This window comes from Gobio gobio (genome assembly GCF_949357685.1).
Source record: "Gobio gobio genome assembly, chromosome: 9".
NCBI classification, from domain to species: domain Eukaryota; kingdom Metazoa; phylum Chordata; class Actinopteri; order Cypriniformes; family Gobionidae; genus Gobio; species Gobio gobio.
In genome coordinates this window covers 2,534,818-2,552,892 of record NC_137115.1, presented here as the reverse complement: position 1 = coordinate 2,552,892, position 18,075 = coordinate 2,534,818, and positions in this window count along the sequence as shown.

Sequence of the window (18,075 nt, the reverse complement as noted above, 5' to 3'; positions counted from 1 at the left end):
TATTAATATACTGATATTTACATGTTTTATGAATAATTTTCTTAGACACTTTAATTTACTGTTTATCAAAGTTTTAATTTGATTAAATTAATTCACAAAATAAACATTTATTACTAATCTTATGCCCAATACACGCTGAAATAGCTGAGCTTTTTTTTATTTATTTACTGAAGGCTACAAATGGAATAATATTAATTTACAATATGTACACAATCATTATTAATCTTATGCCTAATCTGAAGAAAACGGTTTTGTTAATATTTCTTGTTTGTTAATTACATTATGAATCACATTGGCCTATTTTCAATTCAAATTGGCGAAATTAGACAAAAGTGTAGGCTATTCATTTGCCTGAATATTTTTGTCTTTGTTTAACATTTCTGAAAGAAGCAGAGTCTTAGCTTACATTTCTCTCACTTGACGTCGAGTCGTGCTGCTAAAATTCGCGTTTAGCCTCGGCAGATTCTGTGAGAACATAAAGCCCGCCTACTCTGATTTGATTGGTTTTCTCGAATATTTTGACATTGATGAGCGATGACAGACCAATGAGGCTCAGATGAACACACACACCTCTGCTTCTGACGTGCACTCTGTCCGGCGCCGCTGCGGATTGAAGAACACGCAGACTAAAAGACGGGACGAAGCCGAAGCCTCCCGCCAGTTTCATTATGCTTTAAAGGTTAATCACACATTTTTTAGGGGGGCTGGGCTGAAGTTAAGGGGAAGCCCCCCTAAAAAGGGTCTAGAACCGCCCCTGCATCACACACACATTTATGCATCTCAATAAGGCGAAAGGGGGCTGAAAATAATGCAATAACGCATGGACACATCCTCTCGGGTGCATTATTAAACAATTGAAGAGTTTAACAAATTTGTTTGCCCATATAATCTTAAAGGGGTGGTTCCGTGGTTTTTTTCTAGGCTTGGTTGTGTTTATGGGGCGCAGTATAACATGTCTTAATACTTTTTTTTTTTAAAAACGCAGTTTTTGTCTTATATTTGACCTTTATTCCACACCGCTGTCTCCACTGTCCTTTGAACGGCTCGTTTGCTTCCTGCTTCTGTGAAGCCCATCCCTCCGAAAAACGCAATGGTCTTAGATTGGTTAGATGGCCAGATGTAGTTAGTAGTTCTGCAACAGCTCTCTCTCTTTCGTAATGACTGCGACGTGGCCCCGCCCACTTTGTTGCGTGTTCGTGGGGGCAGTGTTTATGTTAATAGCAGGTGTTCATGATGTCACCAAACCGTGAAGAAGCTTGATGTAGTCCAAACCGGCCGTTTTTGTAGGCAATAAACTGCCATAACTTTAAAAGACAATATCTCTGTTTGCATTGAACTTTCAGTGCTGTAACTTTGCAGATACTGTTTATGCTCAAGCAGCAACATTACACACTAACTAAAGTTCAAAAAGTGAAATCGCATGCAACCACCCCTTTAAGATATTTAGGTTAAGCTTATTTGGCTTGCTGTGTACTGATGAAGCGGCTTCAACACGAGCTCTGATGTGCCCCCATAGCGACTAAATGATTATGTAGGGCAAAGTACCTGAGATAAAGTGGAGTTTGGGGAGGTGGTGGGACGCTGGAACATCTGAGACTGAGGAGAGGAAAGCAGCTGTTTATATACTCCGGCTGTTGATTGGAAAATTAGATGGGCTCGCTCCTCCCTAAGTTACGTTTGGAACTTCACTAAGGGTGCGTTCACACTTGTAGTTCGGTTCGTTTGGTCCGGACCAAAAAATAAAAACAAAATATATAGTCCTGGTCCGCTTAGCGTTCACACTGGCCTTTTTAACAGCGAAGCTAAAGTTACCGAACCAAAGGCATAGAGATACGCTCACAACCTATATCACAACGTGATATACCACAATGTATATTTCGCGACAGAGCTGTGCACCCAACATTCAGAACAATGCTGTGTGCTGATTAAACGCCATCATCTCATGCGTGTACATATGGTTTTATTTTGACCAGCTGAGAACTCACAAAGAGCTCATCAAACATTCAGAACAGCCGCAGGATTTCCTCCAGTGTGCAGAAACGCAGATCTGCATATATTGATGAGGCTCTTCACCTCCTCGCTGCTCCACGTTTGCCCATTTGGATACACCGATCTTTCCGCATCGTCAAATCAGCTGACTTGTAGCGTCGCATCTTGTGACATCACGTCCTGTTTTTAGTTGGTTGGTTTACATGTCTTTGGTCTGTGTTGTGTTCATATATCAGTGGAACCGCACCAGAGTTGGTTTGGAAGCGGACTGAGACCCGTCTCTTTAGCGTCTCGCTCCGCTTGTTTGGGTTGGGATGGCAGCTTCACATGTGTTCAGATGAACCGCACTAACCCAGCAATCGCACCAGGGGTCGTTTTAATCCAACCAAACATGACAAGTGTGCACCCTAAATGTAGTGGTCCCGCTTTATTTTGTGTCTTCGATACAGTGCACTTATGCATGTTCTTAACAAAGCCTGTGGCAGGCCCGGTTCTACAGGGGTTCTAGAGTGCTAAGCACCCTCAAACGCAAGCAAAAGCACCCTCAGTTGATACTGTAATAATATTGGCGATACAGATTCGGCAGATTTGCACATTTGTGTCCGAGATCTGGAGAGAGTCAGATGCATCTCTTTACAGCGGTGAGTAATGTAGCCAATCACAGATGTAGTTGTTGATCTCGAACGCGATCAGTTTTTATTCAGTGCTGAGTTAATGCAGGCTCGCGAAAACCTCTCCTTAACAAACAAAGTTAAGACACGATGTAAGCAGTGAGGGGAATAACGGCGTTATAGATAAACGGCGTTACTAACAGAATTATTTTTCTGTTTTGAAGTGCCGCTATGGCAACAGGCGCAACACGGAAAATGAAATCAGCCGCGGTTGTGCGAGCACTTGTTTGCACATGCTTGCTTGCAGTCTTACGAAATTTATTTTGTAGTAAGCAGTGATGGGAATAACGGCGTTTTAGATAAACGGCGTTACTAACAGAATTATTTTTTTCAGTAACGAGTAATCAAACGAATGACTGTTTCTCCCGTTACAACACCGTTAGCGCTACTGAGAATAAAATGCGGCGTTACTATAATTGAGCTCACTGAAGCGGTTTTCATCCCATCAGGCTCTCTGACAGTCGGACCTGCAACGTTTTTCTTTCTCTGGTTGGTTGGTTGGTGTGTGTGTGTGTGTGTGTGTGTGGGCATGTTTTTGTGAAATATCAGGACACAAATGTGTATAATGACATGGGTATGACATAGGTATTACAAAAAGAGGGTGAAATATGAGGATGTTCCCCATGTCCTCACTTTTCAAAATGCTTATAAATCACACAGAATAAGGTTTTTTTCACAGAAAGTGAACTGCACAGTCTCCTGTGAGGGGTAGGTTTAGGGGCAGGGGCAGTGTGTGTGAGTGTGTGTGTGTGTGTGTGTGTGTGTGTGTGTGTGTGTGTGTGTGTGTGTGTGTGTGTGTGTGTGTGTGTGTGTGTGATGGGTAGGTTTAGGGGCAGGGGCAGTGTAAGGGGATAGAAAATACGGTTTGTACGGTATAAAAACCATTACGCCTATGGAATGTCCTCACATTTCACAAAAACAAACGTGTGTGTGTGTGTGTGTGTGTGTGTGCGTGCCATGCATGTTGGGGGGTGGGTTGGGTGGTACACATAACTGATGATGATTGGTGGGTGGGAGACAAGGTTGAGTTTGATAGGTTGAGTTCACACACACACACACACACACACACACACACACACACACACACACACACACACACACACACACACACCAACAACCAGGAGGAGTCAAAGCGATGGCAAGTCCAACGACTTCAAAGTTAGCTTTCGCAAACTGGAAGTATAAGCGCTACTTCAGAGTCCTGCAACGGGTCGGGTACCCGCGGTTACCCGCGGGTACCCGCAAAAAAGTGGCTAAAACGGGTGGATTGTGACATTCCTAAAATTCACGGGCCGGGATGCGGGCGGATAATTAACTCCTCGCGGGCGGGTAGTAGCGCGGGTGAAAAATATGTGCAACATTTGTCTAAATTACCATTACACATACGCAACAACGACATGACATTTGACCCATCACGTCACCACCACTGCGACAGTGCGACTTTTGTTGATGCTTCTCGTAGCCTAGTTGAAGCGAGCGTTGCAGGAGTATGGATGAAGTAAAAGTAAAGTTGGCGAGTGGAGTATATACAATTGTTGACAACGAGTCTTTAAAGGCAAAATCGGATGTGTGGAGAAAGTGTGGTGTAATAAGAGATCAGGAAAATAACATCATAAGCGGCATCGCGGCTTGCAAACTTCGAGGAGAAACGCGAACATCAGCTAGCAGGCTCAAGTATAGGCTAGCCTATAATATATTGTTTGTGAGTGACAGGCTCAGGTTTTTTTCTTCTTCCATTAACAGGTCTATTTTCGTAGGCTATAGTTATCAGGTTCCATAGCCTATTTAAGCGCACTTTAGCCTGTTTCATCAGCCCATTCATGACGCTGTTGTGATGTTGTGAGAGGTGCAAGATAAAAAATAAAGCACTTTAATTGGAATGGTTTTAGCGTTTGTGATTTTATCGCGGGCACGGATCGGGTAACGGGCCAAATATTAACGGGTCTGGGCGGGTGCGGATTTCATTTTGATATTATCACGGGTGACGGGTCGGATCCGGTGCTGAACTTTGCGGGTACGGGCGGGGGCGGGTATCCAAAAATGGACCCGTGCAGGACTCTGCGCTACTTCTCCCTCGTTGAGGTGAAAGGTAAGAATGTTTATGCCCAGGAGGAAAGAGTCTCTCCACACCGGTGGCTAGTAATTCTAATCTAATGAAGCCTCATCACAGGCCGTCACAACATTAGTGGCTAAAAATCAAGCGGCAACCTCCCGCAGTTTCTCTTGAAGCCAATACGGAAGTGCCATATACTGCAATTCATGGACTGGCCACTAGAGACAGACTCCAGAAGGAGCAGAATCTCACTGAGCTAATGTTAAAATGGCCAACTTTACAGCAGAAGAACACATGTTTACAGTCTGGGACACATTGTGGTTTTGGTCTGTACGGCTAATTTTGCCCTTCATGACAACTGTGAGGGGGGTGAATTATTTTATAACTCATTAGTTTACATTATATAAAAGGGCGTGGTCACTTCGAGTAACAGGTGGGTAGCCATTTATCTGCTGTATGTTAGTCATCGTGCCACTTCAGCTCCGCCCACGTCCCGCCTTTTTGCCCATTTTCTGTTATCCGGGAGTGACGCGCTGCCAAGATGGCGACGGCATCTCGTCCATACTTTGCGCTTCAGAACGGCTCAACAGATCCTATGGGTGACGTCACGGACACTATGTCCATATTTTTTTACAGTCTATGCTAAAAACCCAGGAGATAACGTGAGATCCTCTACCAAAGGAGTAATATAGCACTGATAATATTTACACAATATTTACACTATAGTAGGTCTACTGATAATATTTACACAATAGTTACACTATAGTAGGCCTACTGATAATATTTACACAATATTAACACTATAGTAGGCCTACTGATAATATTTACACAATATTTACACTATAGTAGGCCTACTGATAATATTTACACAATATTTACACTATAGTAGGTCTACTGATAATATTTACACAATATTTACACTATAGTAGGCCTACTGATAATATTTACACAATATTTACACTAAAGTAGGCCTACTGATAATATTTACACAATATTTACACTATAGTAGGTCTACTGATAATATTTACACTATATTTACACTATAGTAGGTCTACTGATAATATTTACACTATAGTAGGCCTACTGATAATATTTACACAATATTTACACTATAGTAGGTCTACTGATAATATTTACACTATTTTTACACTATAGTAGGGCCTACTGATAATATTTACACAATATTTACACTATAGTAGGTCTACTGATAATATTTACACAATATTTACACTATAGTAGGTCTACTGATAATATTTACACAATATTTACACTATGGTAGGTCTACTGATAATATTTACACAATATTTACACTATAGTAGGTCTACTGATAATATTTACAAAATATTTACACTATAGTAGGCCTACTGATAATATTTACACGATATTTACACTATACTAGGCCTACTGATAATATTTACACAATATTTACACTATAGTAGGTCTACTGATAATATTTACACTATATTTACACTATAGTAGGTCTACTGATAATATTTACACTATAGTAGGCCTACTGATAATATTTACACAATATTTACACTATAGTAGGTCTACTGATAATATTTACACTATATTTACACTATAGTAGGGCCTACTGATAATATTTACACAATATTTACACTATAGTAGGTCTACTGATAATATTTACACAATATTTACACTATAGTAGGTCTACTGATAATATTTACACAATATTTACACTATGGTAGGTCTACTGATAATATTTACACAATATTTACACTATAGTAGGTCTACTGATAATATATACACAATATTTACACTATAGTAGGTCTACTGATAATATTTACAAAATATTTACACTATAGTAGGTCTACTGATAATATTTACACTATAGTAGGTCTACTGATAATATATACACAATATTTACACTATAGTAGGTCTACTGATAATATTTACACTATATTTACACTATAGTAGGACTACTGATAATATTTACACAATATTTACACTATAGTAGGACTACTGATAATATTTACACAATATTTACACTATAGTAGGTCTACTGATAATATTTACACAATATTTACACTATAGTAGGTCTACTGATAATATTTACACAATATTTACACTATAGTAGGACTACTGATCATATTTACACAATATTTACACTATAGTAGGTCTACTGATAATATTTACACAATATTTACACTATAGTAGGTCTACTGATAATATTTACACAATATTTACACTATAGTAGGACTACTGATCATATTTACACAATATTTACACTATAGTAGGGCCTGCTGATAATATTTACACAATATTTACACTATAGTAGGACTACTGATAATATTTACACAATATTTACACTATAGTAGGTCTACTGATAATATTTACACAATATTTACACTATAGTAGGACTACTGATAATATTTACACAATATTTACACTATAGTAGGGCCTACTGATAATATTTACACAATATTTACACTATAGTAGGGCCTACTGATAATATTTACACAATATTTACACTATAGTAGGACTACTGATAATATTTACACAATATTTACACTATAGTAGGTCTACTGATAATATTTACACAATATTTACACTATAGTAGGGCCTACTGATAATATTTACACAATATTTACACTATAGTAGGGCTACTGATAATATTTACACAATATTTACACTATAGTAGGTCTACTGATAATATTTACACAATATTTACACTATAGTAGGACTACTGATCATATTTACACAATATTTACACTATAGTAGGACTACTGATAATATTTACACAATATTTACACTATAGTAGGTCTACTGATAATATTTACACAATATTTACACTATAGTAGGTCTACTGATAATATTTACACAATATTTACACTATAGTAGGTCTACTGATAATATTTACACTATAGTAGGTCTACTGATAATATTTACACAATATTTACACTATAGTAGGACTACTGATAATATTTACACAATATTTACACTATAGTAGGTCTACTGATAATATTTACACAATATTTACACTATAGTAGGTCTACTGATAATATTTACACAATATTTACACTATAGTAGGACTACTGATCATATTTACACAATATTTACACTATAGTAGGGCCTGCTGATAATATTTACACAATATTTACACTATAGTAGGACTACTGATAATATTTACACAATATTTACACTATAGTAGGTCTACTGATAATATTTACACAATATTTACACTATAGTAGGACTACTGATAATATTTACACAATATTTACACTATAGTAGGGCCTACTGATAATATTTACACAATATTTACACTATAGTAGGGCCTACTGATAATATTTACACAATATTTACACTATAGTAGGACTACTGATAATATTTACACAATATTTACACTATAGTAGGTCTACTGATAATATTTACACAATATTTACACTATAGTAGGGCCTACTGATAATATTTACACAATATTTACACTATAGTAGGGCTACTGATAATATTTACACAATATTTACACTATAGTAGGTCTACTGATAATATTTACACAATATTTACACTATAGTAGCTCTACTGATAATATTTACACAATATTTACACTATAGTAGGTCTACTGATAATATATATACACTATATTTACACTATAGTAGGCCTACTGATGATATATACACAATATTTACACTATAGTAGGTCTACTGATAATATTTACACAATATTTACACTATAGTAGGTCTACTGATAATATTTTCACAATATTTACACTATAGTAGGCCTACTGATAATATTTACACAATATTTACACTATAGTAAGCCTACTGATAATATTTACACAATATTTACACTATAGTAGGTCTACTGATAATATTTATACTATATTTACACTATAGTAGGTCTACTGATAATATTTACACTATAGTAGGCCTACTGATAATATTTACACAATATTTACACTATAGTAGGTCTACTGATAATATTTACACAATATTTACACTATAGTAGGTCTACTGATAATATTTACACAATATTTACACTATAGTAGGTCTACTGATAATATTTACACAATATTTACACTATAGTAGGTCTACTGATAATATATACACAATATTTACACTATAGTAGGTCTACTGATAATATTTACACAATATTTACACTATAGTAGGTCTACTGATAATATTTACACAATATTTACACTATAGTAGGTCTACTGATAATATATACACAATATTTACACTATAGTAGGTCTACTGATAATATTTACACTATATTTACACTATAGTAGGTCTACTGATAATATTTACACAATATTTACACTATATTAGGTCTACTGACAATATTTACACTATAGTAGGTCTACTGATAATATTTACACAATATTTACACTATGGTAGGTCTACTGATAATATTTACACAATATTTACACTATAGTAGGTCTACTTATAATATATACACAATATTTACACTATAGTAGGTCTACTGATAATATTTACAAAATATTTACACTATAGTAGGTCTACTGATAATATTTACACTATAGTAGGTCTACTGATAATATATACACAATATTTACACTATAGTAGGTCTACTGATAATATTTACACAATATTTACACTATAGTAGGCCTACTGATAATATTTACACAATATTTACACTATAGTAGGTCTACTGATAATATTTACACTATATTTACACTATAGTAGGTCTACTGATAATATTTACACAATATTTACACTATAGTAGGTCTACTGATAATATTTACACAATATTTACACTATAGTAGGGCCTACTGATAATATTTACACAATATTTACACTATAGTAGGTCTACTGATAATATTTACACAATATTTACACTATAGTAGGTCTACTGATAATATTTACACAATATTTACACTATAGTAGGTCTACTGATAATATTTACACAATATTTACACTATAGTAGGTCTACTGATAATATTTACACTATAGTAGGGCCTACTGATAATATTTACACAATATTTACACTATAGTAGGACTACTGATAATATTTACACAATATTTACACTATAGTAGGTCTACTGATAATATTTGCACTATAGTAGGCCTAGTGATAATATTTACACAATATTTACACTATAGTAGGTCTACTGATAATATTTACACTATATTTACACTATAGTAGGTCTACTGATAATATTTACACTATATTTACACTATAGTAGGTCTACTGATAATATTTACACTATAGTAGGTCTACTGATAATATTTACACTATATTTACACTATAGTAGGTCTACTGATAATATTTACACAATATTTACACTATAGTAGGTCTACTGATAATATTTACACTATATTTACACTATAGTAGGGCCTACTGATAATATTTAAACAATATTTACACTTAAGTAGGCCTACTGATAATATTTACACAATATTTACACTATAGTAGGTCTACTGATAATATTTACACAATATTTACACTATAGTAGGTCTACTGATAATATATACACAATATGTACACTATAGTAGGTCTAATGATAATATTTACACAATATTTACACTATAGTAGGTCTACTGATAATATATATACACTATATTTACACTATAGTAGGCCTACTGATGATATATACACAATATTTACACTATAGTAGGTCTACTGATAATATTTACACTATAGTAGGTCTACTGATAATATTTACACGATATTTACACTATAGTAGGTCTACTGATAATATTTACACAATATTTACACTATAGTAGGCCTACTGATAATATTTACACAATATTTACACTATAGTAGGCCTACTGATAATATTTACACAATATTTAAACTATAGTAGGTCTACTGATAATATTTACACAATATTTACACTATAGTAGCTCTACTGATAATATTTACACAATATTTACACTATAGTAGGTCTACTGATAATATTTACACAATATTTACACTATAGTAGCTCTACTGATAATATTTACACAATATTTACACTATAGTAGGTCTACTGATAATATATACACAATATTTACACTATAGTAGGTCTACTGATGATATATACACAATATTTACACTATAGTAGGTCTACTGATAATATTTACACTATATTTACACTATAGTAGGTCTACTGATAATATTTACACTATAGTAGGGCCTACTGATAATATTTACACAATATTTACACTATAGTAGGACTACTGATAATATTTACACAATATTTACACTATAGTAGGTCTACTGATAATATTTACACTATAGTAGGCCTACTGATAATATTGACACAATATTTACACTATAGTAGGTCTACTGATAATATTTACACTATAGTAGGTCTACTGATAATATTTACACGATATTTACACTATAGTTGGTCTACTGATAATATTTACACATTATTTACACTATAGTAGGTCTACTGATAATATTTACACAATATTTACACTATAGTAGGGCCTACTGATAATATTTACACAATATTTACACTATAGTAGGCCTACTGATAATATTTACACAATATTTACACTATAGTAGGCCTACTGATAATATTTACACAATATTTACACTATAGTATGTCTACTGATAATATTTACACAATATTTACACTATAGTAGCTCTACTGATAATATTTACACAATATTTACACTATAGTAGGTCTACTGATAATATTTACACAATATTTACACTATAGTAACTCTACTGATAATATTAACACAATATTTACACTATAGTAGGTCTACTGATAATATATACACAATATTTACACTATAGTAGGTCTACTGATAATATTTACACTATATTTACACTATAGTAGGTCTACTGATAATATTTACACTATAGTAGGGCCTACTGATAATATTTACACTATAGTAGGCCTACTGATAATATTTACACAATATTTACACTATAGTAGGTCTACTGATAATATTTACACAATATTTGCACTATAGTAGGTCTACTGATAATATTTACACAATATTTACACTATAGTAGGTCTACTGATAATATATACACAATATTTACACTATAGTAGGTCTACTGATAATATTTACAAAATATTTACACTATAGTAGGTCTACTGATAATATTTACACAATATTTACACTATAGTAGGTCTACTGATAATATTTACACAATATTTACACTATAGTAGGTCTACTGATAATATTTACACAATATTTACACTATAGTAGGTCTACTGATAATATATACACAATATTTACACTAGAGTAGGTCTACTGATAATATTTACACTATATTTACACTATAGTAGGTCTACTGATAATATTTACACAATATTTACACTATAGTAGGTCTACTGATAATATTTACACTATAGTAGGCCTACTGATAATATTTACACAATATTTACACTATAGTAGGTCTACTGATAATATTTACACAATATTTACACTATAGTAGGTCTACTGATAATATTTACACAATATTTACACTATAGTAGGACTACTGATCATATTTACACAATATTTACACTATAGTAGGACTACTGATAATATTTACACAATATTTACACTATAGTAGGTCTACTGATAATATTTACACAATATTTACACTATAGTAGGTCTACTGATAATATTTACACAATATTTACACTATAGTAGGTCTACTGATAATATTTACACTATAGTAGGTCTACTGATAATATTTACACAATATTTACACTATAGTAGGACTACTGATAATATTTACACAATATTTACACTATAGTAGGTCTACTGATAATATTTACACAATATTTACACTATAGTAGGTCTACTGATAATATTTACACAATATTTATACTATAGTAGGACTACTGATCATATTTACACAATATTTACACTATAGTAGGGCCTGCTGATAATATTTACACAATATTTACACTATAGTAGGACTACTGATAATATTTACACAATATTTACACTATAGTAGGTCTACTGATAATATTTACACAATATTTACACTATAGTAGGACTACTGATAATATTTACACAATATTTACACTATAGTAGGGCCTACTGATAATATTTACACAATATTTACACTATAGTAGGGCCTACTGATAATATTTACACAATATTTACACTATAGTAGGACTACTGATAATATTTACACAATATTTACACTATAGTAGGTCTACTGATAATATTTACACAATATTTACACTATAGTAGGGCCTACTGATAATATTTACACAATATTTACACTATAGTAGGGCTACTGATAATATTTACACAATATTTACACTATAGTAGGTCTACTGATAATATTTACACAATATTTACACTATAGTAGCTCTACTGATAATATTTACACAATATTTACACTATAGTAGGTCTACTGATAATATATATACACTATATTTACACTATAGTAGGCCTACTGATGATATATACACAATATTTACACTATAGTAGGTCTACTGATAATATTTACACAATATTTACACTATAGTAGGTCTACTGATAATATTTTCACAATATTTACACTATAGTAGGCCTACTGATAATATTTACACAATATTTACACTATAGTAAGCCTACTGATAATATTTACACAATATTTACACTATAGTAGGTCTACTGATAATATTTATACTATATTTACACTATAGTAGGTCTACTGATAATATTTACACTATAGTAGGCCTACTGATAATATTTACACAATATTTACACTATAGTAGGTCTACTGATAATATTTACACAATATTTACACTATAGTAGGTCTACTGATAATATTTACACAATATTTACACTATAGTAGGTCTACTGATAATATTTACACAATATTTACACTATAGTAGGTCTACTGATAATATATACACAATATTTACACTATAGTAGGTCTACTGATAATATTTACACAATATTTACACTATAGTAGGTCTACTGATAATATTTACACAATATTTACACTATAGTAGGTCTACTGATAATATATACACAATATTTACACTATAGTAGGTCTACTGATAATATTTACACTATATTTACACTATAGTAGGTCTACTGATAATATTTACACAATATTTACACTATATTAGGTCTACTGACAATATTTACACTATAGTAGGTCTACTGATAATATTTACACAATATTTACACTATGGTAGGTCTACTGATAATATTTACACAATATTTACACTATAGTAGGTCTACTTATAATATATACACAATATTTACACTATAGTAGGTCTACTGATAATATTTACAAAATATTTACACTATAGTAGGTCTACTGATAATATTTACACTATAGTAGGTCTACTGATAATATATACACAATATTTACACTATAGTAGGTCTACTGATAATATTTACACAATATTTACACTATAGTAGGCCTACTGATAATATTTACACAATATTTACACTATAGTAGGTCTACTGATAATATTTACACTATATTTACACTATAGTAGGTCTACTGATAATATTTACACAATATTTACACTATAGTAGGTCTACTGATAATATTTACACAATATTTACACTATAGTAGGGCCTACTGATAATATTTACACAATATTTACACTATAGTAGGTCTACTGATAATATTTACACAATATTTACACTATAGTAGGTCTACTGATAATATTTACACAATATTTACACTATAGTAGGTCTACTGATAATATTTACACAATATTTACACTATAGTAGGTCTACTGATAATATTTACACTATAGTAGGGCCTACTGATAATATTTACACAATATTTACACTATAGTAGGACTACTGATAATATTTACACAATATTTACACTATAGTAGGTCTACTGATAATATTTGCACTATAGTAGGCCTAGTGATAATATTTACACAATATTTACACTATAGTAGGTCTACTGATAATATTTACACTATATTTACACTATAGTAGGTCTACTGATAATATTTACACTATATTTACACTATAGTAGGTCTACTGATAATATTTACACTATAGTAGGTCTACTGATAATATTTACACAATATTTACACTATAGTAGGTCTACTGATAATATTTACACAATATTTACACTATAGTAGGTCTACTGATAATATTTACACTATATTTACACTATAGTAGGGCCTACTGATAATATTTAAACAATATTTACACTTAAGTAGGCCTACTGATAATATTTACACAATATTTACACTATAGTAGGTCTACTGATAATATTTACACAATATTTACACTATAGTAGGTCTACTGATAATATATACACAATATGTACACTATAGTAGGTCTAATGATAATATTTACACAATATTTACACTATAGTAGGTCTACTGATAATATATATACACTATATTTACACTATAGTAGGCCTACTGATGATATATACACAATATTTACACTATAGTAGGTCTACTGATAATATTTACACTATAGTAGGTCTACTGATAATATTTACACGATATTTACACTATAGTAGGTCTACTGATAATATTTACACAATATTTACACTATAGTAGGCCTACTGATAATATTTACACAATATTTACACTATAGTAGGCCTACTGATAATATTTACACAATATTTACACTATAGTAGGTCTACTGATAATATTTACACAATATTTACACTATAGTAGCTCTACTGATAATATTTACACAATATTTACACTATAGTAGGTCTACTGATAATATTTACACAATATTTACACTATAGTAGCTCTACTGATAATATTTACACAATATTTACACTATAGTAGGTCTACTGATAATATATACACAATATTTACACTATAGTAGGTCTACTGATGATATATACACAATATTTACACTATAGTAGGTCTACTGATAATATTTACACTATATTTACACTATAGTAGGTCTACTGATAATATTTACACTATAGTAGGGCCTACTGATAATATTTACACAATATTTACACTATAGTAGGACTACTGATAATATTTACACAATATTTACACTATAGTAGGTCTACTGATAATATTTACACTATAGTAGGCCTACTGATAATATTGACACAATATTTACACTATAGTAGGTCTACTGATAATATTTACACTATAGTAGGTCTACTGATAATATTTACACGATATTTACACTATAGTTGGTCTACTGATAATATTTACACATTATTTACACTATAGTAGGTCTACTGATAATATTTACACAATATTTACACTATAGTAGGGCCTACTGATAATATTTACACAATATTTACACTATAGTAGGCCTACTGATAATATTTACACAATATTTACACTATAGTAGGCCTACTGATAATATTTACACAATATTTACACTATAGTATGTCTACTGATAATATTTACACAATATTTACACTATAGTAGCTCTACTGATAATATTTACACAATATTTACACTATAGTAGGTCTACTGATAATATTTACACAATATTTACACTATAGTAACTCTACTGATAATATTAACACAATATTTACACTATAGTAGGTCTACTGATAATATATACACAATATTTACACTATAGTAGGTCTACTGATAATATTTACACTATATTTACACTATAGTAGGTCTACTGATAATATTTACACTATAGTAGGGCCTACTGATAATATTTACACTATAGTAGGCCTACTGATAATATTTACACAATATTTACACTATAGTAGGTCTACTGATAATATTTACACAATATTTGCACTATAGTAGGTCTACTGATAATATTTACACAATATTTACACTATAGTAGGTCTACTGATAATATATACACAATATTTACACTATAGTAGGTCTACTGATAATATTTACAAAATATTTACACTATAGTAGGTCTACTGATAATATTTACACAATATTTACACTATAGTAGGTCTACTGATAATATTTACACAATATTTACACTATAGTAGGTCTACTGATAATATTTACACAATATTTACACTATAGTAGGTCTACTGATAATATATACACAATATTTACACTAGAGTAGGTCTACTGATAATATTTACACTATATTTACACTATAGTAGGTCTACTGATAATATTTACACAATATTTACACTATAGTAGGTCTACTGATAATATTTACACTATAGTAGGCCTACTGATAATATTTACACAATATTAGGGCCTACTGATAATATTTACACTATAGTAGGCCTACTGATAATATTTACACAATATTTACACTATAGTAGGTCTACTGATAATATTTACACAATATTTGCACTATAGTAGGTCTACTGATAATATTTACACAATATTTACACTATAGTAGGTCTACTGATAATATATACACAATATTTACACTATAGTAGGTCTACTGATAATATTTACAAAATATTTACACTATAGTAGGTCTACTGATAATATTTACACAATATTTACACTATAGTAGGTGTACTGATAATATTTACACAATATTTACACTATAGTAGGTCTACTGATAATATTTACACAATATTTACACTATAGTAGGTCTACTGATAATATATACACAATATTTACACTAGAGTAGGTCTACTGATAATATTTACACTATATTTACACTATAGTAGGTCTACTGATAATATTTACACAATATTTACACTATAGTAGGTCTACTGATAATATTTACACTATAGTAGGCCTACTGATAATATTTACACAATATTTACACTATAGTAGGTCTACTGATAATATTTACACTATATTTACACTATAGTAGGTCTACTGATAATATTTACACTATAGTAGGTCTACTGATAATATTTACACGATATTTACACTATAGTAGGTCTACTGATAATATTTACACAATATTTACACTATAGTAGGTCTACTGATAATATTTACACTATATTTACACTATAGTAGGGCCTACTGATAATATTTACACAATATTTACACTATAGTAGGCCTACTGATAATATTTACACAATATTTACACTATAGTAGGCCTACTGATAATATTTACACAATATTTACACTATAGTAGGTCTACTGATAATATTTACACAATATATACACTATAGTAGGTCTACTGATAATATTTACACAATATTTACACTATAGTAGGCCTACTGATAATATTTACACAATATTTACACTATAGTAGGTCTACTGATAATATTTACACAATATTTACACTATGGTAGGTCTACTGATAATATTTACACAATATTTACACTATAGTAGCTCTACTGATAATATTTACACAATATTTACACTATAGTAGGTCTACTGATAATATATACACAATATTTACACTATAGTAGGCCTACTGATAATATATACACAATATTTACACTATAGTAGGTCTACTGATAATATATACACAATATTTACACTATAGTAGGTCTAATGATAATTTTTACACAATATTTACACTATAGTAGGCCTACTGATAATATATACACAATATTTACACTATAGTAGGTCTACTGATAATATATACACAATATTTACACTATAGTAGGCCTACTGATAATATATACACA